At 41.3% G+C, this 24,598-nt stretch overlaps 1 long non-coding RNA gene across 1 annotated transcript; it reads right to left on the bottom strand.

Moving 5' to 3' along the window:
- Positions 1–15,492: 15,492 nt before the first annotated feature.
- Positions 15,493–23,665, bottom strand: LOC137064176 (uncharacterized). The gene is made up of 3 exons (XR_010901518.1): positions 23,007–23,665; positions 22,690–22,736; positions 15,493–15,547 (listed from the first exon to the last, which is right to left on the bottom strand). It is a non-coding gene; the product is annotated as an uncharacterized lncRNA (long non-coding RNA).
- Positions 23,666–24,598: the final 933 nt, after the last annotated feature.

The raw sequence follows: 24,598 nt of genomic DNA, 5'->3' as shown, positions 1-24,598 counted from the left end.
TCATGGTTCGTTTCCGTCAATATGTGGCACAGACGAACGCGACGTTCACAGGCTGTAAACTGACGTTAATTGTCGAAAATCGGGGAGATTTCCGGCCGTTTACGGGGACGAAAATCCCACTTTTCATGCAGTGTATGGGTCTGGCCCTGAGGGGTCACAGCTCATAGAGGAGGGTGTATCAGCAGGTGTCGTTGAGACCCTGCTTAGCTCCAGAGCTCCTTCCACCAGGAGGCTGTACAACTAAGTGGAATGTGTTTTCCACTTGGTGTAGAGAATGTAAGATGAACCCAGTTAACTGCGCAGTAGCTTCAGTGCTGGAGTTTCTCCAAGATCGTTTCTCCGCCGAGCTTACCCCGTCCACACTTAAGGTGTATGTGGCTGCCATTGGGGCTTTCCACACACCTATAGGTGAGGGACCACTGGGAAGGCACCATTTGGTTGTACGGTTCCTTCAAGGGGCGCGGAGGATGAGGCCTGTGGCTCATTCTCTGACCTGGGACCTAGCAGTAGTGCTCAAGGGGTTGGCTGAGGCCCCCTTCGAGCCGCTGGAGCTGGCTGAGGCCAAGAACCTAATGCTTAAGGTGGTCTTTCTCCTTGCCATCACTTCTCTGAGGAGAGTGGGGGACCTCTAGGCATTGGCAGCCCCAGGAGGAGTTAAGGCCATCTTGCCTCCAACCCCGGGTTATGTACCCAATGTACTAGCTAACACGGTACGGTTGGTGGTTCTCCAGGCATTCCATCCCCCGCTTCATGTGACGGCAGAAGAGGGCAGACTTCACCTCCTCTGCCTGGTGCGGGCATTGAGGATTTACTTGGAGAAGTCTGCCCAGTGGAGGAAGTCAGACCAGCTGTTGGTGTGTTTTGGTCCACCCAAGAAAGGGCTGCCTGCGGCAAAACAGACTATCAGTAACTGGATTGTCCAGGCAATAGCCACAGCCTATCAGGTGCGCAATCTGCCTTCACCTTCACCCAGCCGTGAGGGCTCATTCTACCGGGAGCATCTTTGCAGGAAGTCTGCGAAGCGGCCGGGTGGGCCACTCCTCACACATTCATTAGGCATTATAGTCTGCAGCTCCCGGCGCTGCCAGGCGCTAGAGTGCTCGCCTCCTGAGTGTGCCCAGAATTGGCTTCACACCAGGGGGTTACGATGGGCGTGGCATAGTGGGTACTCGTTCCTTGAAGTGTCATCTACGGTGATGCAGTCTCGTAGCTACGCCTATCGTTAGAGCGCTCGCTTCATCGCATCAAGCTAACTCTGCTTGTGCCAGCGTCCTTTCGTACCTTCCGGGTATGCCGTCACTTGCTACGTCATGATGCAACACCAATCAGGATTGGCCTTTTTTCATTTAAGCTTCAGTGGCATCACGCTAGGGGCGTTCCCCGAAGTGTCATCTACGATGACGCAGTGTCTCGTTCCCTCTCAGGAAACATGGGTTATATTCATAACCTGCGACATTTTTTTCAACTGCTTGCACACAAAGTCATTACTTGTCACACAATTTCTGAAACCTGACACTCAAACACCAGAACCACACATAAAATCTGCAAAACCTTACACAAATTGTCTGCCTCCAATTCAGTTTTCAATTTCATAAAACAATTTTTTTCAAAACAACACACAAAATGCCACACTAATTTATCAGCTCCTCACATTACTCCTCTAAAGAAACTGTTCTTTACTGTATTCTAAATTATATACTTTTGGGTTTCATATGTTTATGGTTTTGTTGTATGCTACTGTATACAACAAAAATGCTTGGCCTACTCAATATATGACGTTTCTTAAAAAATCTAAGTTCGAGAGGAGCACATTCAAATGATCTACCCAATCATGATGTCATTTCAACCAGCTGTCAGCAATCAGTAATCAACATGTCTACCAATCAGCTCAAGTGGAGGATCACATAAATATCCAGTCAACTCTCTAAGGTTCCTTGACAAAGTTTGCAGAATCCCTCCACCACCCTGTCTACCTCACACGCACCTGGTTAAAGGAGTACTTAAGCGCTTGAAAGATGAATCTGTATTTAAACTGGGTCATTAATGTAATAGAAATGTGAAATTATTTTTGGTGCTTTCTAGACTGAGAAAAGACAGAAAAGGTATTTTTGTCTCATGGGGATGAAAGACAACAATTACCAGAATGCTTCACTGCCCTGTGAGGCCATTCCCAAAGCCACCGCTACTGGATTACTGTGACTGGGTTGGAGAAGACACTACAATTAAATACTGAACGTGTCTGTTCAATATAAGGAGAGTCGCCGCGCGAGTGTCACAGCACTAACGCTGCAGGAGTCAGATTACATTTAACATCATGAATGAGCTGATGAGCTCTCTTGATGAGAGCTGAGGTAATCACGACTGCGCTCACGGCATATACTTTCACAACGTGTGTTCAGTCTGGCACATTTTCAGTTCATGCCTTTTGAAGTTTAACTTTCATAGAAATTCATTTGAGAAGTTAAAACACTTACATTGCTCAGCATAGCTCAGTTTCCATGAATGCCTGTGAGTGCGATCTCCAATCCCCCATGTGTGGGTTGAAAACATGTGGAAATAGCTCCCTCTTCTGGCTGTAGTCTTTAGCGTTTGGCCAAAAATTCCTCTGACGCAAATTGACGATATTTGCATCATCGGAGGAATTTTTCCAGAAATAAAATGCATACATCTCTTGTCTCAAGGGGATATGAGGGGGGAAGCACAATCATTTGAATATACTCCAGGGTTTCTGCTGACACAAAGCCATATGCTAATCACTGAAGTAACCCTTTAACTTTCCTAACCAGAGGTACAGGGGGAGTACTCTGGGTTCGGGCCAAATACAGAGCTTGGAGCCCTCTGCTCGGACAGCATCCCAAATACGCATTCCATTTATTCTATCTGACTTTTAAGTGTGAACTCGCGAATTTCTGTTTCTACATTGGTTCACACTGTACATTTAACCCCTCTCAGCAGATGACTTTCACTATAGAACATTGTATTGAAATGTAGACATAAGCCTATGAAAGACCAAAGAGTTTTAGATTTAGAACAACAGTGTTTACATGGTATATCCAAAAATGAACTATTATGAAAGAAGTGTTTGTCTTTTGATGGCAATGCTTCCTTCTGACATGTGTTTATGGCATTTTGAATGCAGTTACATTTTAAAGATGTGAGTCAATTTGCATTTTGTGTGTGCAGTTTTGGGAATTGTGTGAAGAGTTTTGAAAAAAGGAGACATAATTTTAAAAACGTGTGTAAGCAGTTGAAAAACTGTGTTCAAGTGCGAGTGTAACTAAGTTTATGTATGTTTGCTTGGGCTGCTAGTTGGTTGCATATGGTATCGAAAAAAGTTAAACTTAGGTTTTGAAATTGGCCCACGATCGCAAGATTTTGAACAATACCCAGCCCTAGGTGTGAGATACCTGAGACGCGGTGCTGAGCTTTGCGTCAGGTGTGTGAGATCTTCTTCACCGTTGCTGCGCTGTCATCATCGTGTAAAGCCCACCCCAATGTTTCTGATTGGTGCCGCGATTTCGACAAATTAGAAATGGGTTTGAATGGGCTCTTTTGCCAAGCTACTTGCTGAGCAAATCTAAATTTGCTGGAAGTTGTCTGGGTTTTCCCAGGCTAGTTAAAGTAATACGTTTCCAGAAAAAAATAATAACCAAGTACAGATACTCAAAATGTGTACTGAAGTACTGTCCACCTCTGCTCACACCAGAAGCACAAGAGCACTAACCCTTTATTCATCACCACTGTTTCACCAGAAATAAACACACCCACTGGGTTGAATAACTTGCGTGTTTGCTCTCCTTTTTCCCCAAGCCCTGCTACAAGGGTTAACATTTTTCACAAATTTGGCAAAACCCCTCAATTCTCCTGCAAAATGAAACTTTACATTCAAAACAATGCTATTTCTTCTCAAAATGGTATTTTGTTTTTAAATGACACACACAAACCATCAAATAATTAGATATTTATAGAACCAGTTAAACACTAATGTGCTCAATGTAAAACACTATGATGAATGGAAAACACTTCTACATTCATCATAATGACTTAGGTCTTTTTTTTTTTTTTTGTTCAGTGTTAGACTTACTACAGACAGTACATACATAAGTGAGTTGTAAAATATTTGAGAATATTGTTTTACTTAGAACACACAAATAACATGGTAACAAATATATTTTATTTTTCCCACAAAAACAATGTATACAGTGTACACCCCAACACAAAGTTACACACATACAGTGGTCTAAATACAAAATAACAGAAGAATTTACTGTTACAGTAAAAAACAAAAACAAAACAAAACTGGGCTCACCTGTTGCCATTTTATGCTAAAGCTCTGCCAAATGCAGATCATTCTGTGTAGTGTTTCGAGAAAAAAAAAAGTGTGTTTTAGAACTGCAATTTAAGTGTAAAGCAGGAATTGTGCTTATAGTTTAGCCGAATTGGTTCAGGGGGTTGGTGCATGAGGTACATGTTGTGGTCATTGTGTCTCAAGGACCAGTATTTGTGTGTAAACAATTGAGAAAAACTGTAAGTTGAAATAATTGTATCTGTATATTCCTTAAAGCTTAGTGAGAGCAAAGTAGTCCATTACAAAATATAAAGCTATAATAATATTAATAGCATGATCCTAGCCTGACGTGGTCATACTCAATTCTAGTCAAAATATGAGTCTGAAACTGCTCCATTGGGCTGTGATTATGAGAGGTGTGTTTCAACCGAACCAGGAAAGACATCAATTGGATAGACCTACAACCAATCAGAGCAACGAAGCAACGCATTGTCAAATGTCAACAAAGTTCAACTGCACTGTGTTGCCATGTCCGCGTTTTTTTCCCCGCGGATTGTTTTCTATGTCCGCGGGTTGAAGCGACTATTATGTGATATATAGACCCATGAGTGCGAATTTTAGCAGATAACCTTTCCAAAATAACACACATTTTACCCCCCAAACGCCATTTTTCCCCCAGAGAACCCCCCGAGAAGCTATTGTTTAGGGCTAGTAGTTGGCGGGTTTTATTGTAAAAACTTGGCAACCCTGTCTGCAAGTGCGCTGAAATCAGGCTGGAATACACGATCTTTGCCTGTGTTGTAAAAAAATAAAATCATTTAATGATACACAGAATACTTACCCAACATGATCATCATTTCTGAGAGAAATTGTGATGTGAATGCATATATAAACAAGCTCTCTGTTTAGGATTCGAAAAAATATAATCCAAGAGCCTTTGATGACGTGCATGATTACGTTACTGTTGATCATCTGTCCGTCATCGTCTAAAGCCCGCCCTGATGATTTCATTGGTCCGAACAGTTTCTGTTCGGGGATAATTACTCCTCTATGGAGCAAGGCCAGACCGAATTGCCCGACCTAAAAATGTTGTGGGCGGGGCTAAGTTCAGCTGGCATCCAGGCTAGCATGATCCATCTTAGGGCCAGTCTACTGTTAGCTAAGAGTTGCACAGACAGAAAGAAGTGATGAAGAATATGAAGAAAAAGATGAACACCGAAAAAAACTGGAAAACACATCTTGTCCAATTTACTTAAACATATTATTTGCGATTTATGCGACAAAATTGTGTTTCTCTTCTAAACAGGATATCTTTGCTTTTGATTAATGTAATTCTCTAAAATGTTCAGTCATTTGGGGTGAATGTGAACCAATTAAGTACTCAAAAAATGTTTTTTTTTTTTTTTTTTTGCTGAAACTGTAGTTCCCAATATGGGACTTGCAGAGTAGAGTAAAAATGTTGAATGTTTATTTGTGTTTTGGGCAAAATGAGAAAAGGGGGAGACTTTATATTGTTTAATAGTGTTTAATGTTTAATTTTGTTGGATTATTAAAACCATTTAAATTACACTGGGTTAGTGAAGAAGAGCGAAGCAATTGCATTTTATATTTCGCACACGGCATGTTCACTATGTGCTATTGATGGCTAATAGGATGAAAGCTATAGTTATAATACAGTCTTAAAAGTCTTAAAAATCAGTCAAATTTGACAATATATCTGTTAACACTGTATAGAGAAAAAAATTGCATCAAAATGTGTTTCACTGAACAGTTATTTAACCATAGCAAAAGTAAATGTTTTACTTCCATTCATTTGTCATCTCTGTTTTTTTTTTTGTGTTTATTTAAAATGAAACAAATCTGATATTATTTTAAACTTATATCTGTTATTTAACAGTTGAGATGGTTCTTTAAAGCTGATCTAACCAGCAGAAGACACGAGCCAGGGTTAAATCCTAGTCGTGGAGGTGTAGTGTGTTGTAACGCCCGTTTCACGCATACTCCGTCTGCAGTGTGTATGCGGTGCGTGTTGCGTTGTGTATGCGTCGCAGGAGCCGCACGCCCAGTTGTGTTTTCACATATGCTGCGTTTGCAGTCCGCAACTGATCCGCTGTTGCATACCACAAACACAGCATTTATTCATTTTTTTATTTTATTTAAAATCCAAAAGTTGTTACTGAACATCTCGTCATAATTGCAATTGTCTTGGTTTACTCTTAGATGTCAGGTTTTAACGTAGGCCTACTACATTTTATTAATTTCATTAATTCATATTTATATAGCCTAGCCTTGTACTTAGGCTATACTTAAGATTTAGCTCACACAAGTGGTAAAACATTTAAACATCACAAACAATTTAAATTAGAAACTTACAATAGGCTATTCTAGCAGCCGACTCTCGTCTTTTCTTTCATTTTTAAACCATTTTAAAAGAAATCCTGCAGGTCATAAATAACTTTGTTTTCCACCTCCAAGAAAGGACGAGTGGAATCCATTATGGCACATTTTTACCTAAATGCCAGGTAAGGTGTCTTTTCCTTGCTTTACCCGAGAAAAAAATCCATGTGTTGCCTATAGGCTACTCTTGTTTCAAAGTCAACACATGGATTTTATATAAAATATATATATATTTTAAATCTAGGTGAAATTACTAGATACTTTTCGCATCAGTATAGGTTACATGTTTATTTTAATGCAAACAATGTTCTGTCACTTTAATATGGCAGTGCAGCACAGCAAAAAATAGACTCGGTACGGAAACGATCGCCGCATTGCTGCAGATGCACCGCACCTGGAACGGACTGATGGACCGTATCCGCGTGCAGTGTGAAAGCTGTAATTCGTTAACATGGGTATGGGAAAAAATATGCACCGCATACACACTGCAGTTGTGTGAAACGGGCTTAACACTGCGTTGCATTGTGCCCCTATTAGAAATATGCTATTATGTTCTATGAATTGTATTGTGAAACCATGAGAAAAATGTGAAAAGACTGAGAGTCTTTATTATTATTTTTTTAAACGATGCTGTATAGCTGTGTGTTAAGGTATGTTTGTGGTCAAACTCAAAAATGTGTTTTTTATATTGATAAAAAAAGCCATATATTTTAGTTTGTTTTGAATAATTCTTTTGATTATATCAGATAGCATTTTAAGCTGTCAGTTGGTCGTGTTACATTGTGCCCCTCACATGTTACAATGTTCCACACCTGGGGCATGTGTTCACATTTCACTTCCATTCTTTTGGGGTAGATCAAGAAAAAAGTATACACTGTATTAGCGGGGCCATAATGACGACGGCCGAGTTGCGTTTGCGTGCTTCTAGTAAACACAGAAACTGGCGAACGGCGGCGGTCTTTTGAATCAGCTTTGACTGCGATTCTGGAAGACTTGGAGTTACGCTTTTCTCTGAGAAAAGAACAAAGAACGGCACTGAAGTCATTCTTAAAAAGGAAGATGTGTTCGGAGTTTAGCCGACTGGATACGGTGAATGTTTAATCTATCAACAAGCTCTGTTTTAACTGCGTTGCTCTGGTTGGTGTAGCGCTATCCTATCGCGTGCAGAGGGAGTTTGAAAGACAACCGTTTATCCCACCCCTTGGATTGAGCTGTCAATGGTGAGTTTCCAGACCAAACATCTTGATGTGGGTCTGGCTTGTCAGGCTAACAGCGATGCATACCCTCTACACACACCAAACAAAAAAAACAAATGAACATCAGGCGCAAACGATAATCAAACAATGAAAAACCAAGGTACTGAAAACAAAGGAAACTGAACTAAACTAAAGAATACAGATCACCCATGTACCCAGGGATGCAGGCGATTAGGAAATATCAGACAGATGGATTTATTATTCAAGAATTTATTATTCAAGAAAGCTGTGACACATTGTTAGCAGCAATAATTTTTATATTTTTTCATCCCAAGTATCATTTATATTGGGTTGCCTTTCACAATTGTCATTATTCAACTTACAAAAGACTATTGCCTTTGAATTTACTGTGCATTACTTATTATTAAAATGTAATAATTTTTTTTTCAATGGAGGAATGTCTTCTTTTATTCAGCAAGGATGCATTACATTGATCAAATGTTAGAGTGGAGACTTTTACATGGCAACAGAAATGTTCGGTTTCAAATTAATGCTGTCCTTTTGAACTTTCTATTCATTAAATAATCTTGAAAAAAAAAAAAAATCCCCAACCAGTTTCCACAAAAATATTAACCAGCACAACTGTTTTAACTAATAATAATTAGAAATGTTTTTCACCAAATCAGAATAATAGAATGATTTTTGAAGGATCATGTGACACTAAAGACTGGAGTGGTTATGCAGAAAATTCAGCGTTGCACCACAGGAACAAATTACAGTTTAAATGGCAGATTTAAATCTTTACTTGATTTTTTATTTTATTTGTGTCAAATAATTGCAGCCTTAATGAGAATTAGAAGTTTTCACTTCTTACAAGCATTTAAAAAAAAAAAGTGTCCTAACCCCAAACTTTTAAGCTGATAATGTTTGTCTTTACATATTAATTGTGTTTGTCTTTGCACATTAATCACAGGACAATATATTTAATGTAGAAAAAAATACACACTTTACCTTTAACAAGTCTTTTCAGTTAACTTTGTTTGCAACAAGCATCATTAAACTTTAATGATACCTTGTAGCCAAGTGAATTGCAAGAATTAGTTAAGCTGTTTAAAATAAACCAGCAGAATACTTATCTCATTAATACATTTAAAATGATTCAGCAGAATGTTTACCTCATTAATATTGATTATGTGCGCTAGAAGGCTGCTCATGCTTACAGACGCGTATCAATGGCCTTGACAACACATGTAATGATACCTGTTTCTGGCCTGTTTGATCTTATCCTTCAGCTGCAATGGGTGTCAGAAGACCCCATGGTCACATGCAAGTCCTGGTTTTTAATGTTTTAAACTTCCCCCATTTCTTTAAGTAGGACTGAGGTGGAAAAATTCCAGTGTGAGCTAGAACTAGAGCTCGAGTTGAACACTATGATAGGTCAACATTAGCCTGACGTCCACATAATCAGATTGTAGTCAGAATATGTCTGATAGTGCTCCATTGGGCTGGGATTATGGGGCAAAATGCCTCTGCACTCAATTGAATAGACCTACAACCAATCAGAGCAATGGAGTAAGTGACGTATGTTGAGCGACGCCAAATAACTCAACTGCACACACGCTGGAAGAAGTAGAAGAAGATGATGAGTGTAATGATCTTTGCTGGTGTTGTAAACAGATTTTAAGGATACACGGAATACTTACCAACACGATCATCATTTTTGAGAGAAATAGTAAAGGTGAATGCATATACGAACAGTTCTCCGTTTAGTAAACTAATTCAACCCAAGCGCACTTTGGTGACGTGGATGATTATGTTACTGTTGATCATCTGTCCATCATCGTATAAAGCCCGCCCTGACAATTTGATTGGTCTGAACAGCTCTGGTTCGAGCATAGTTGCTCCACAACGGATTAAGACCAGACAGAACTTCCCGACCTCAAATGTTGTGGGCGGGGCTAAATTCAGCTGGCATCCAGGCTTGGTCAATACTGACAAAAAATCGCACAAAAACAGGATGTTTGGTTCTTATTGTGAGATAACCTTCATATCAGCATTCAGATGATGGACAAGATTTGAAAGGGGGACACTATTAGAAATTGCCAGCAGCGAGTGTCTCTTTGAGGACATCATGCGACTGGAGGAGGTTTCTAGAAAATTTCCCCACAAGGTCGGTTTCAGAGGATTATAGTCTTTACGACTCACCTCTCTGTGTACTTGCCATAATTGTAAGAGTACACCTAATTGTGTAACCCACACCTGAAGGGATATCAAGCTCGGTCTACCTAATTAGACTGTCGAGGGAGAGGTAATTAACCTAATACAGTTTAATTACACAGAGTGCGTGTCCCTGAATGTTTAATCAAATGTTTATTTTGGTGTTCAATTCTGCGTGCAATAGACTGGCGTCATTACATTTCAAAGTCATGCAAACAGTAAGTACTCAGTGAAGAAATAGTGGTTATTTTTTATTGATAGTCAGTTTTTTGCAGTGTATAAATAATAAACTACAGTAAGTATTGTATTCAATGAAGTAACTTGACCGTGTTTATTTTTTAAATGTAAGTGATACCAAGAAAGTTAGCACCTTTTTTTTAGACATTCTCAACCAGGGGGCCTCAGCAAACCTCCTGCTGTAGGACTGCAGAAATTATTTATATTTCAAATAATAAAATAAATCTAACTCTAAATTAAAATGCTAGAAATAAATGCAAACCAAGTTGTTGTCACGTCTCTTGTGGTAAGCAAATCACTTTAGTAAAGAAGTCATGCAGGAGAAATATCTACATCAACCACAGCAAATCAATGACGATAACCGTCAAATAACAGAAAAAAAAACAGAAAGTATGAAAACACATTTTCAATCATTTTTTTATTTATCAATTTTTTATAATCTCAGTTTTGTCAGTCTATAGTTATGTGACTTGTGGCATCATTAATAAAAACACAAGAGATGGGACTACTTTGCAACATGCTACAATTTGCAATGAGAGGCTAAAATTTGTGAACAAAATTCGTTGTTTTCAAGCCAAGTCGACTTGCAACCCCGACTGAGCATGTGTAAAGCGTGCCGGATTGACACGTTATCAACTCTTTTGTCTAAAGGAGATTTGTAGACATGCCCTGAAGTATGGCAACGAGATGCAGTTCCCCGTTCCTCTTCTTGGGGCATACACAACCTAAGACGTTCCCTTTCAAAGCTTGAAGCGCTTGGCATGAGCGTTTTATCGGGGGAAGCCAGAAGGGAGCCTGCAAACTTCTCTGACTTTGGTAGTTAGTAAGAAGGACAGGCTACAATTCTCAGAATGCCATCACCCAAAAGGCAGCAATGTCCCCCCTGAATAGATCTATAAACAGAGGGAGACAAACAAGAGAAATGGGGCATATTGTTATTTTTTTTTTAACCTGCCCTGAAACTCATTCACCAGGTTTTGTACCCCAAAGGAATCAAAGGGAATAGGGCTGTGCGATATTGAGGAAAAATGTGATATGCGATATCTTGTTAAATAATGCGATATGCGTTACGATATTGCTTTTAGTGTGTATAATCCATTTAAATTATATATATTTTTTAAAGTATTTAAAAACTGAGAATGAGACAATTTATGTGTTTCACGTTCTTGCTGGTAAAAGAAAGCATTGCTACAATTTCTGAAAGGGACCAGCAGTGTTTTAGCAAAAATAAATGTCATAAATCTGACAATATACTTTTTACATCAATGCAAACAAACAGAACATGTAATGCAAATATTTAAATACCAAAAACCCATTGCTTGACTAAGTAATATATAGTTATATCAACCTAAAATTTAACATCAAGAACATCCAGGTAAACAAAGACACCTGAACTAGGGGTGGATGTTTATTTTGGTTATTTTAATTTATCTTTATTAAAAATAAGAACTAAAAACAGTTGTCTTCGTATGAATAAAATATAAACTGATACATAATAAATCTACAAAGATTATTCAGCCAACAACACTGAGTGATTTTCTCTTCTGTTGTTTGACAGACAGCGGCAGGTTTACTGTATTAGCTGCCTGTCACTTTAAGAGCTAATGCACGGATCCTATTGACACACATTCGGCTTCTTTCCTGACTGATATCCTTCACTTAAAGCATAACCATCTGGGTTTACATGAATACTCATCAAGACAGCCATTTTGACATAACAATCTGTTGACAGTTTTCAGTGTGCTACAAGAAACGAAACAGAACTGAAGGGATCACGCTTTCAGAGCGGTGGCTCTTTTCCTCATGTTTGGGTATGTGTGTCAGACAGCCGACAGCGCAAGACTGTAAGGAGTTGTTTTAATAACTTTTTTTTTTAACATCAATCTAGTCACATAAGTAACAGTCGTGTGTCCAGTCTATTCTCTGCTATATGCGTCGACCTACAATGTACACTTTTCACAATGTTGAAGTAGCCTATTAAAATCATTCAGATATTGTGTGTCGTTGCGATATGCATATTGCAATATGTACATTTGCGTTATTTCGATAACTTCGATATATTTCACAGCCCTAAAAGGGACGCTGAAGACTTAAAACCCCAATAAGTAGTTGGGGAGGGTGGAATAAGAGTGGTGCGGTACGGTTCAGTTCAGTACGATTCGGGACCATCAACCCTGATCCGGCCTGTTTCCACCGCCAACAGAATGCTTATGCAACAAAAATCTTTACTGTGATCAAGCAGATCTTGTTCTTGCTTCTCAGGTTGTTACAAGAAGAAGAAGACACACTTCGTTTGAGTGGCAGTTCTCTGTCAACCAATCAACATTCTCCAGTGAGTCTAGCTCCACCCTTTAATACCAGACTACTGCGTTATAGGTACCCCAACGGAATGGTGCCAAAAAATTTGGCATGGTACAGTTCAGAATTAGGGTACCATTCTCAACTTCTGACAATGGAAACTGCAAAAACTGTGTACTGTACTGAGCCATAAGTCCATTTATCCAGCTCTTACCCTAACTATAGAAAAGGTACTCTCCAGTGGCCTCCATTACTGTGCCTAAGTGGGCAACAAATAAGAGGGACGCCATATTCTAAGCAATCTACCTCTACTGTCATCCCTACTATACAGGGATCATTCCAGAAAAGACTTCTAGGGGGAAGCATTAATATAACAAAAGTTTTCCCCTTGATTTCCGACAGATTAAGACACAGGTGCCTCTCCGTGACCACCGTGCAAACGATGATGGCTGCGGCCGTCTGCTTGGTGGCACGGATAGCCAAGTCTGTGGTCTGGCACAGTTCAGCTACTGCCTCAGGTGACAATCCCTGCTCCTGGTCCAAGTTCCTAAGCAGGTCGGCTTGGTATGTAATTTCATGCCCTACTCCCTCCATATCCTCTGGGCCTCTCAATCCAGCAGATCTCCTTAACTGGCAAGAGGAGATTGGGAAATGGACACCCCCCTCCAAAAACTCCTCCGTTAGTTCAAGCTTTGAACCCCTTGGAAAGAGCTACCGGGGGGGGGGGGGGGGGCAGCCACGCTCTAAGGCAGATAACACAATTCTTGTGTATACTTTGTGGCCATAAAATGAGGACACTGAGGAACACACTTCCTGAAAATTTAGTTCATAATTGACACACGCTACAAACAATCAGCTCTTAAACACAAAGCTAAAACGTGTAACTTTTATATGCACAGGCACTTTGCATGTGATGTCATGGACTGTCATCTGCCAATAGATTGGAGTGTGTTTACACACACTCAGACATTGCTCACTCCGAGGGCGTTCACCATAGTGTAAACACCAAGGGTCTCATTTACAAACGTAGCGTACGCACAAAAGAAGGCGTACGCCGCTCTCTCTACACAATAATGGTATTTATAAAAAGCAAACTTGACGGGAAAATGTGCGGTCCTTCACGCAAGCTCTGGCCCAGACGTAGTCTAGATATAGATGCAATTAGATAGACTAATTGTATTAAATGTATTAATTGTCCACTGGGGAAAGTTGTTTTCATAGTAAAAATGTCTTCATCAGCTATGGAATCATTGTATTCATGCATATGCCTTTAGTTAGTTTTATTTTTGATAAAATAATGTATGACATATGTCTCAACCATTCAGAAAGAAAATGAGAAATTCTCCTCTCTGGTGTCCCCTTCCCCCACCTGTGGAAGACACACACTCTGGCTATGGAGCGCTAGACGCTTTTTTGTCTTGACTTTGATGTCCGACCATTTCTTTTTTTATTTCGGCCACGGTTACAGCGTGCTGGTTGAGGCTACAGCATTTACAGCTTCTGCAACCTTTTGTCACTCAAGTGCCTTTTTGGCATTAGTAATGCCCACACTGTGCACTCCAAACAACATTTTTCTCTTTTCCACCTCGCCAACGATAACTTCTACTTCACATTGAGTGAGTTTGTATTTTATTTTTATTTCCTCTCTGTGTATGCCATGATTTCGCAATCAATGAATATTAACTTGTGGGTGTTTTACGGACTATTTACGGACTCACAAGACCCATAAAGGCGCTGAAAACATTGATACAAAGTCCATCTCACTACAGTGGCTGTACAATAATTTTACAATGCGACGGAAATAGTTATTGTGCGCACAAAAATCAAAATAACGACTTTATCCACCAAGTTATTGACGTGAACTCGACGCATGCGCGAGAATATGACGCAGATCCACCGTTCAGATACATGACCCAGAAGAGGAGGAGCGCCGCTATCACGTGAGTCCACGACCGAGACCTACACGGAAGACAATAATTTGGCAGATAAAGTCATTATTTAGATTTTTTTGCGCACAAAAACTATTCTCCTCGCTTCATAAAATGATTTTACGGCCACTGTAGTGAGATGGATTTGTATCAATGTTTTTAGCGCCTTTATGGGTCTTGTGAGTGGGAATGTACACTGTAAAACCCAACAAGTTACGGTAACTCAAACCATTTGAGGAAACCGATTGCTTCAAACAATTAAGTTTTAAAACACATTTAAGTATGAGTACTGAAAACTCATATACATTGAGTTAAATTAACTCATATTTTAGTGTTGTTTAAGTGTTAAAACTTATATTTTAGTGTTGTGTTGATCAATATTAAAGAGTAAACTGAACTTAAAGATTTTAAGTTAATTTTATTAATTCAGTTTGAATCTCGGTAACAAATCTAACTAAGTCTTAACAACTACATGGTTACTTAAAATGGTTTTAGGAAACAGATTGCGGCAAATGTTTAAGTTCATCAAACTCAAAGTGATTAAGTTACATAAGACTAAGCACAAGCTAACATTGGTACAAAATGAAGACAGAACAGGAGGGTATTTTAAGTAATTTATTGAATATAACATTTACATCATAAATACAGTATGCCATATGTTCACAATAAAACTAGACAAAAATATTAGACTTTTTTCACCAAATAAAACAGCACAAACATGTTTAAAAAAGTCATAACATTTAAATAACAAACATATAAAATAAAAAAAATTATGTAAAAAGGTACGTTTCCTCAAAAAAGCAAAGCACTGTATGATCTTTAATGTACTCTAAGTGTATTGCACCTGACCGAAGACTTGCAGACATCACCACCTCATCTTTAAAGACAATCAAAGCATCCAGTGGGTTTTAAAGGTAACGTTCCCTCTCCTCCTCGACAGTAAGGATGGTGACTGTTGGCTTCTGCACCTGGTCAAGCTCCTTTTTCTATATGCATTGGAAAAAAGTTTGTATGTCACCACATATAAAAATAACCCTTGTCAGGGCAGACACCATATTTAAATTTTCATAAATAAAAAAAACGTTGTTATAAGGAACGGATTATTGTTGATTTAATTGGGCTGTGTGCTTATTTAAAACCTGTAGTTCAATTTTGTAAAGATGTTAAGTTGTTTGTCAGCAAGGTTTAATTGGGGAAAACATTTTCAGGGGTGTATCAGCCGAATGTTCTAGACCTTGAATTGAATGACGAATTGAATTGAATTGAATTCAAAGCGATAATGCACACATTGCAAAACATTTGTTTTTCATGTCAGTATGTCATAAATAGAAAGAGGCAACAGTTTACTGTCAAAGATTTGTCGCTCACATCACGCCGCATCCGGTGTAGACAACATAACGGACTATTAGGGGCTCTTTTGTCTGTCGCGCCTGCTCACATCCGGTGTAGGACAAGGTTGAAACAAGACAGATTTGATTAACAAATCTTAAATGGATAATGCAAGACATCCTTGGTGTAAATTACGTTCTTCTTTCAGATAATATAATCAGAGCGGTATTAATATGTCCTGGTTAATCCAAGCATTATAATGGCAGTAAATGGCTGTCCAAAATTTGAAGCCAAAAAGTGCATCTATTCATTATAAAAGTAATCACATGACTCTGGAGGGTTAATAAGTACTTCCGAAGTGAATCGATGGTTTATATAAGAAAAATATCCATATTTAACTCGTTATAAAATAAGAAAATAACTAGTTTCCGGCGCAACGATGACGTCGATATAGCGTAAAAAGCATAACAGCCACGGCGTTGACGCGACGCAGCGTAAAAAACATAAATGATGTGACGATGATGTCGGGCGTTGCACAAGCGTTTTGAATCACGAGAGGATATTTTTCTTACACAAACCCATCGATTTAATTCAGAAGGCCTTTATTATTCCCCCGGAGCCGTGTGGAGCACTTTTAAAATGGATGGATGCACTTTTTTGGGCTACAAATTTTGGGGCTGCCATTCACTGCCATTATAAAGCTTGGACGAGCCAGGACACGTATTAATATAACTCTGATTGTATTCGTCTGAAAGAAGAATGTCATTTACACCAAGGAGGACTTGAGGGGGGGAGTAAATCAGGGTGAACGATTCCTTTAAGCTTGAGCTGAGATTGGTTTATTATGTGTCAAATAAGCTTTTGCTGTGCTCAATGTATATGCTAATGAAAGCCTAAATTAAACGTTTTGAAGACTAGATTTTCAATGGACAGATTAATAAAATTCTTATGTGTTTGGAACAATATGAGGGTTGGTAATTTATGAATCATGACTGAATTTGTATTGGCAAGTGGACTATACATTTAAGACAACTTGAATGATCAACTATCAGTCACTGTAACCACACCATGCATTTATGCTGGTGGCAGCTGAAAGGTTAACATGTTGCTAAATAAATGTAATGTAGTTCCCTTTCGAGAGAGGTTCCTCGTATTACGTATGGGGAAAAACTCCTTTTCTCGAGAATGTGAAGCAAAACTTTTAATAAAGGTATCTATGTAAAGCGCAGTGAGCTGCACGGCCATAGCCCAGCGCGAGGAGCGCTCTGATTGGCCGGGCCGCGGCAACTGCAGGAACCTATGGTGAGGCGGCTGAGAGGAACGAACCAATGGGGGGCGTTCCAGAAGCCCGCCGAAAAAGGTGCTTATATTTGCATACAGGAGGCTATATAAGACCCTAATTCGCCATAGGTGTCAGATTTTATCTCCTTCAGCGATACCTTCGCTGGTCTCCGGAAGAAGCACCGCCGTTGAAAAGGCACCAGCGGAACCTGCAGCTGAGGACGACGGACTCCCTCTCCGCCTTCTCTGCCATTCCAGCTACGCCATCCGGCGTTATATATCCTTTAAACTGTGTCTATGTTGAGTGTTATATGTGTTTGTGTGTGTGTTGCCGCTGCAACGCCACTTCTAGAGCTTACAGGCTTGTTCTACTCGAGGACTCTCTCGTTCCGCCGCGTCGTTAAGCGCCGCGGAAAGACGGAGCTCTTCTCACTCTCCCTCTGCTCTCGTCCCGTCGCGCTGAATAGCGCCGCGGAAAGAGAGAATGTTAGAGGACATGAGCACACTCAAGCCGAAGCTCTCTTCACTCTGCCGCCGCCGCGGCTCTTCTTCCGCCGCTGCCACAGAGTTGTTCTCACTCTTCTCTCATTCCGTCGCGCTACAGCCGCGGACAGAGAATACTAGAGTGAATAGGCGAACTCGAGCCTAAGCTCTCGTCACTATACCGTCGCGCTGAGGAGGCGCCGCGGACAGACGGAGTTTTTCCTCAGTCTTCCTCTTCTCTAGTTCAGTCGCGATATCGCCGCGGACAGAGAATACTAGAGTGAATAAACTAACTCGAGCCGAAGCTCTCGCCGTGCTAGAAGCGCCGCGGACAGAGTTTTTCCTCACGCTTCCAATTCTCGTTCTGTCGCTCTATCGCCGCGGACAGAGAATACTAGAGTGAATAAACTAACTCGAGCCGAAGCTCTCGCCGTGCTGAAGAAGCGCCGCGGACAGACGGAGTTTTTCCTCGCTCTTCCTCTTCTCTAGTTCAGTCGCGATATCGCCGCGGACAGAGAATACTAGAGTGAATAAACTAACTCGAGCCGAAGCTCTCGCCGTGCTAGAAGCGCCGCGGACAGAGTTTTTCCTCACGCTTCCTCTTCTCTAGTTCAGTCGCGATATCGCCGCGGACAGAGAATACTAGAGTGAATAAACTAACTCGAGCCGAAGCTCTCGCCGTGCTAGAAGCGCCGCGGACAGAGTTTTTCCTCACGCTTCCAATTCTCGTTCAGTCGCGCTGTCGCCGCGGACAGAGAATACTAGAGTGAATAAACAAACTCGAGCCGAAGCTCTCGCCGTGCTCATTCTACCGCCGCCGTGCTGAAGCGCTGCGGACAGAGAATACTAGAGTAAGTTAGACGAGCGAGCTCGGGCTGTTGGGTATGTCAAGAACAATGTCGCTGCAGCGCGCGCTTACTGCCAAGGAAGTTGTAATGGCTGCCTTGTCATGATAGCGCGCGCCCCTTCCACAGCGCGTTGCTGACTAGAGCGCGGCTTACGTCATAGCACGCGCTCACTGTCAGAGCATAAGGGCGTCGGAAAATGGCTGCCAAGCTAAGCCCTTTTTTCACTCTATCACTTCCAGTCCCCTTTATTCAGGCGGCTGGAAAGGTTTTTACACTGTAGACAAAGTGTCCACTACACAGTGTGCACCCCTACATAAGCACTGTTAATTCAGCCTCACAAAATCACAAATAAATCCCGCCGCGGCCGGATTACACCATATAAAGTCAACTAGCCTTATTGCAGTCAACTAGCCTGTGGTCAAACACGCTTGTCTGCATGTGTGCTTTCAGTCTAGACTAGAACATAACGGCATTGTGGAATGGCTCACATACCACCCGCACTTCCTTACATTCTCCCAGTTCCCTTAAGTTAAGTGACTGGAGATGAAATATTGCAGTCAACTAGCCTGTGTTAAACATGCTCGTCTGCACACTAATGCTGTGTGCGTTTACCCCTGTGGTTTTGCTCACTGGTTTGCACCGTGGGTATTCTACGTAGGTTGTGCGCCACTGCACATTGTTTACACTACACACAAAAGAGCTTTCTATGTAGGAAATGTGCCCACTTTACAGTCTGCACTCCTGCACCCAAGCACTTTTCACAAAGTTCACTCTCGCACACACAATATAAATGTGAGGCGCGCGCCCACTGCAAAGCCTGCACCGCCAAAACTAACACTATCCCCACAGTGTTACAAGCAGTGTTACAGCACAAGCAACCCGGCTAACAGGCCCCTATTACTAAGCGGCCAGCCCCCGAATCTAATTCAACCCCTGGCTTTACGAGCCCAGGCCTGGCAGGCCATTCCTGGTATATAATATTGGGTGTTGAACATATAAAACGAGGTTCTCGCTACAGTTTTGCTCGCAGACCCCGCGATTCAAGCCGTGGTCGAGCCCTCTGTAAGAAGCAGTGTCAGTCACGTGCTTCTCGCTGAGGCATTGAGACTGTTAAAGGAGAGAGCGGCGGAAACAGTACACCCGACGCTAGCGAGTCAGGTTTTTACTGTCGCTAATTCCTCATGCCGAAAATGGGTGGCGGTCTCAGGCCCATTTTCCAGGCATCTGAACAAAGCACTTATGACACGCTCGTTTCAAGGTGCTGACGGTGAAACAAATCCCCGCGCACATTCGTCCCGGGGATTGGGTTTTCTCATAGATCTGAAAAACGCATACTTCACGTTACGATAACCCCCCACCCCCACTACAGGCCATTCTTGAGATTCGCCTTTGAGGGGCAGGCTTATCAGTACAGTCATTGTCATAGACTCAAGACTCAACGAGCGTCTTACGGCATAAGAACCACCACGTCTTGATAATGTACATAAAATTGCTAGGGCAGCCGAGATCAGACTCTCTTCACTGCATGACTAAGCATCTCCTTTTATGGGCAGAGCACAATCTGAGCTCCCTAAGGGCGGCTTACGTGCCAGGTATTCTGAATCAGGGTCCGGACATGTTATCCAGAGGACCCATGTCCCCAGGGGGATGGTCCCTTTACCCGCAAACGAGTCAGCTCGCACAGCACACGCTGCCCAATATTTTTTTCTGCAAACGCAGGGATGCCCTGGCCCATGTTGGCCCAGACTCCCTCTATATGTTCCCTCCGATCGCGATCCAGCTGCAAGCCTGTGCTTTTTAATAGCCCCACTTTGGAAGAACCGCACATGGTTCTCCAAACTGTTTCAGCTGTCAGACACAGCCCCATGGCCTATTCTGCCAATGAAAGGGAAGGTCTGGCATCCCAATCCCGAGCTGTGGGCCCTCCACGTATGGCCCATCAACGGTATCCGGGAACCTCTCTGACAAGTTATGAACACTATTTCGGAAGCTAGAGCCCCTGCTATCTGGCAGCTCTGCTTTGAAGTGGTCAGTGGTTTTCTAACCAATGTGCTACGCGAAACATCGACGCACACTCATGCGAACTGGCGGAACTGCTCGCTTTCTCCAAGAGCTAATGGACGCGGGTCGTCCCCCCTCCATACTCGGGGTGTGTGTCTCCGCCATAGCAGCTAGCCACGCTCCGATCGCGGCACATTCACTAGGGAAAAGTGATCTTATTGTGTGTTTTCTTAAAGGGGCCAGGAGATTCAGCCCTCCTTGCCCCTACCTCGGTCCCTATTTGGGACCTCGCCATGGTTTTGGAGGCCGTGAAGGGTTTCCCCTCCTAACCACTTCAGAACACGAGCTTGAAGCACATATCACTCAAAACCGTTTTTCTGCTGGCTGTGGCCTCGGTTAACCGAGTGGGTGGCTTACCTGCACTCTCCGTGAGCCCTTCCTGTCTTGAGTTTGGGTCCAGCAACTTCAAGGTTGTGCTCAAACCGAGGCATGGTTTTATGCTGAAAGTGCTATCAACCCCTTCAGTATGCAGGTCTTTTCACTGCTTAACCCGCGTCTCAGAGAGAATAAGACGCAAACCTATTCTGCCCAGTCAGAGCATTGAGATTGTATCTAGAGCGCTCCGCCCCCTTCAGGCAGTCGGATCAGCTCTTCATTGCTTCGGTGGCCGCACTAAAGTTTGTGCTGTCATGAAACAGTCTCTCACACTGGATAGTGGATGCAGTCCCACTAGCATATAGGTCTAGGACCTAACCTGTCCTACAGGCATTTAAGCCCACTCCTCTAGAGGCATTGCCTCATCTTGGGCTTGGTCGTGTGACATTTCTTTGGAAGATATCCGTGCGGCGGCAGGCTGGGCCTCTCCGTCCACTTTTATCAGATTCTACAAGTTGGAGGTTCCAGCTCTACAAGCAGGGCTTCTCTCCATCTAGGCTCTATCTTGACCCTGGCAAACAGATTGCCTTACGTTTTGGCCTGTACACATTAGTCCTTAAGCACTATTCATTCATCATAAGATCCGACTATGTCCGATCAGCTGTTCAAACGAACCGACTCTTCCGGTTCTTCATTCCCCTTATAAGCCGCCTCTGTCGGTGTCTCGGGGGTTTATAACATGTGCTTTGGGTATACTGGGTCAGTCAGCACACACGGCGCTTTACATTGTGTTCCCATACGTAATACGAGGAACCTCTCTCGAAAGGGAACGTACTCGGTTACTTTCGTAACCTCGGTTCCCTGAGAGAGAGGAACGAGTATTACGTTCCGTGCCGTGTTTATGCTTCTCAGGTATCGCTTCAGTCGATCTTAAAACCTGACACCTATGGCGAATTAGGGTCTTATATAGCCTCCTGTATGCAAATATAAGCACCTTTTTCGGTGGGCTTCTGGAACGCCCCCCATTGGTTCGTTCCTCTCAGCCGCCTCACCATAGGTTCCTGCAGTTGCCGCGGCCCGGCCAATCAGAGCGCTCCTCGCGCTGGGCTATGGCCGTGCAGCTCACTGCGCTTTACATAGATACCTTTATTAAAAGTTTTGCTTCACATTCTCGAGAAAAGGAGTTTTTCCCCATACGTAATACTCGTTCCTCTCTCTCAGGGAACCGAGGTTACGAAAGTAACCGAGTACGTTTTGACATGTGTCCTACGATGTGTCTTGAAAACATCTCCTGACTCTTCCTTTTAAATAGTAACAGACCTGCCAGGATCGTAGTTTTTTTTATGATTCATGACAAGACTTCTTTCAACCACTGCAAATCTTGCATTGCCAATTACCTTACACCTTTACAAACCCAAGGCAACTTCAGGATAACTGCCAGTGAAAATATAACACACGAAATGTTTCTGTTTATATTAGGAAAGCCGACTATAACAACAACTTTCAAGACTTGACCAGTATTCTCCTGAAGCAATACAACATGACTTTGAATGATAGACAGACTGGACTTTGGACTTTAAGCCTTTTAAAAAAATCATATTGCTTCAGAAGACTTACAAGTTGTGCTAAAAGACATTTATGGTCATAATTACGTTTGCAAAAATAGCAATTCATTCAAAATTTAAAATTGAAGAACAAACTTATATTTGTATGAACATTATGTAACTGTTCATAACGTTATCATTTGCATTTTGCACAGTAACGTTACAAAATTCCATTGATTTGTTCAATGTTAATTCTAACTTACTTACTCATAGAATTGTAGCCACGTTGCTGCCATTGCACCTTCGTCTTTGCTCTGAAAAGATTTAAAAGCATGGCAACAATGTGTTAGTGTGAGTTTCAAATGAGAAAACATCATGAGGAACAAATAACAGTTTAAAATTTTATCTAACGTTAGCAAAACAGGATCTAAAATGCTCCTCAAGTCACTTTGTTCACCCCGGAGCTTCAGCTGCTTTAGTCAAATTAACTAGCATCACATATGATAGAGGAAACTCGAATTCGATTAACAATACATTTAAAACGGTTGTAATATAAGGAATGCGTGAGTTTGCATTAACGTTACCTTTTGCTTTAACGTAAGTTAGTTAACGTCACTGTGGCACGAGACGAGAGACATGGAAAGATGGCCAACTGTCTCAAAAGCCAGCGTTTATCTGTAGGACTGTAAGCACAAACATATATTTTTTAATTCCCCGCTGACAAACTGCAGTGTAAAACAGCATAATTAACTCCAAACGTGTACATTACCGTTGATAACACTGGTGCAATAGCGCATTTGCTCCTAATGTTAGATTGTTTGCTGGCTAACTTTACACACAACATTACTGAGCTGGTTAATCTTCGGATAAACATAAAAGAGGTACGAAAATAACACTGAAAACGTTCAAACATGAGCGAAATATGAATAAATAAGTTTGAAACGCTTACCTTTTGTTTTTCTTGACTGTAGCGCGAGCCGTCCTGCTGTGACTGGACTGAAGGAGGGAAAATGGTGCGGTTTTTGTTACCTCGGAAACTCACTGGGATGATACTTTGACATGACTAAATGTAATGACTTTAAAAGAGCTTAATGTAAGACTGTAGGCTTAATATGAGGTAGATTAATGTATATACTATTGTTTATTTATTTATTTTATCAGCTTTTAGTTATTTAATTGGCCATAGATGTAAAATACTAGATTAAATAAATATCTGTAACTTAAACCATTAGAGTTAAAAAGTTTTAGTAACTTATTTAGATTGAGGTTTGCTTACAATTATACATTTTTGAGTTAACATCACACATATTTGTTAAGTTGAATTAACTTTTTTGGTAACATTAAGTAAAATGAACTTATTTCATTTAGTGAATTTCACTGTTAGGTTTTACAGTGTACTGAATGCCAATGGAGGCCTTTCTGAAGCCTTTCTCAGCCGCCAGCTTTCAACAAAAATATCTTAATTTGTGTTTCAAAGATGAACAAAGGTCTTACGGGTGTCCAACGACATGAGGGTGAGTAATTAATGAAATAATTTTAATTTTTAGGTGAACTAACCCTTTAAGGGAAAACTGCGTATGATGTGCATGGTTTATAAATCCGAATATTTCTGTGCATACGCACGTCCTATGTCTCATCCCTACATCATTTCTAACGCAAATCCATGCAAAGTTTTCTAAATGAGGCGTCAACCCCAACACACAGCGTCAAAGTTCCACTTTGAAAGGGAACTAACAATGGAGTTAAAACTAAACCACAGTGAAACCCAAGAAACAAAAACACAGGCGCAGAAAGACGACTAAACTAATTTTAGTGTTTTTATTAACCCGATCACGTATAAATAGTACGAGTGTGCAATGTTGTGGAAAGTATATGCCAACACTCATTTTGGTGTGCTTATGCTACGCTGTTTTTCGCGTGCTTATGATACACACTTTATGGCATGTATATGACACACTCTTGGGTAGGATTAGGGTGGTGGGGTCTGTATCATATTATACAGTCTGTATAATATGCCATAAAGTGCGTATCATATGCATGCGAAAAACCGCATAGCATATGCACGCCAAAATGAGTTTTACCGTATACATTCCATGACATTGCACACTCGTATTGTTTATATGCATTTTCGTGAGATTCGCCTGGTTTTTATTGATGCATTATTTGATGATTACTT

Source organism: Pseudorasbora parva, chromosome 24, assembly GCF_024679245.1.
Source record: "Pseudorasbora parva isolate DD20220531a chromosome 24, ASM2467924v1, whole genome shotgun sequence".
Taxonomy (NCBI): Eukaryota; Metazoa; Chordata; class Actinopteri; order Cypriniformes; family Gobionidae; genus Pseudorasbora; species Pseudorasbora parva.
The sequence above is the reverse complement of the archived record's forward strand: the minus strand, read 5'-3'. Positions and strand labels throughout refer to the sequence as shown.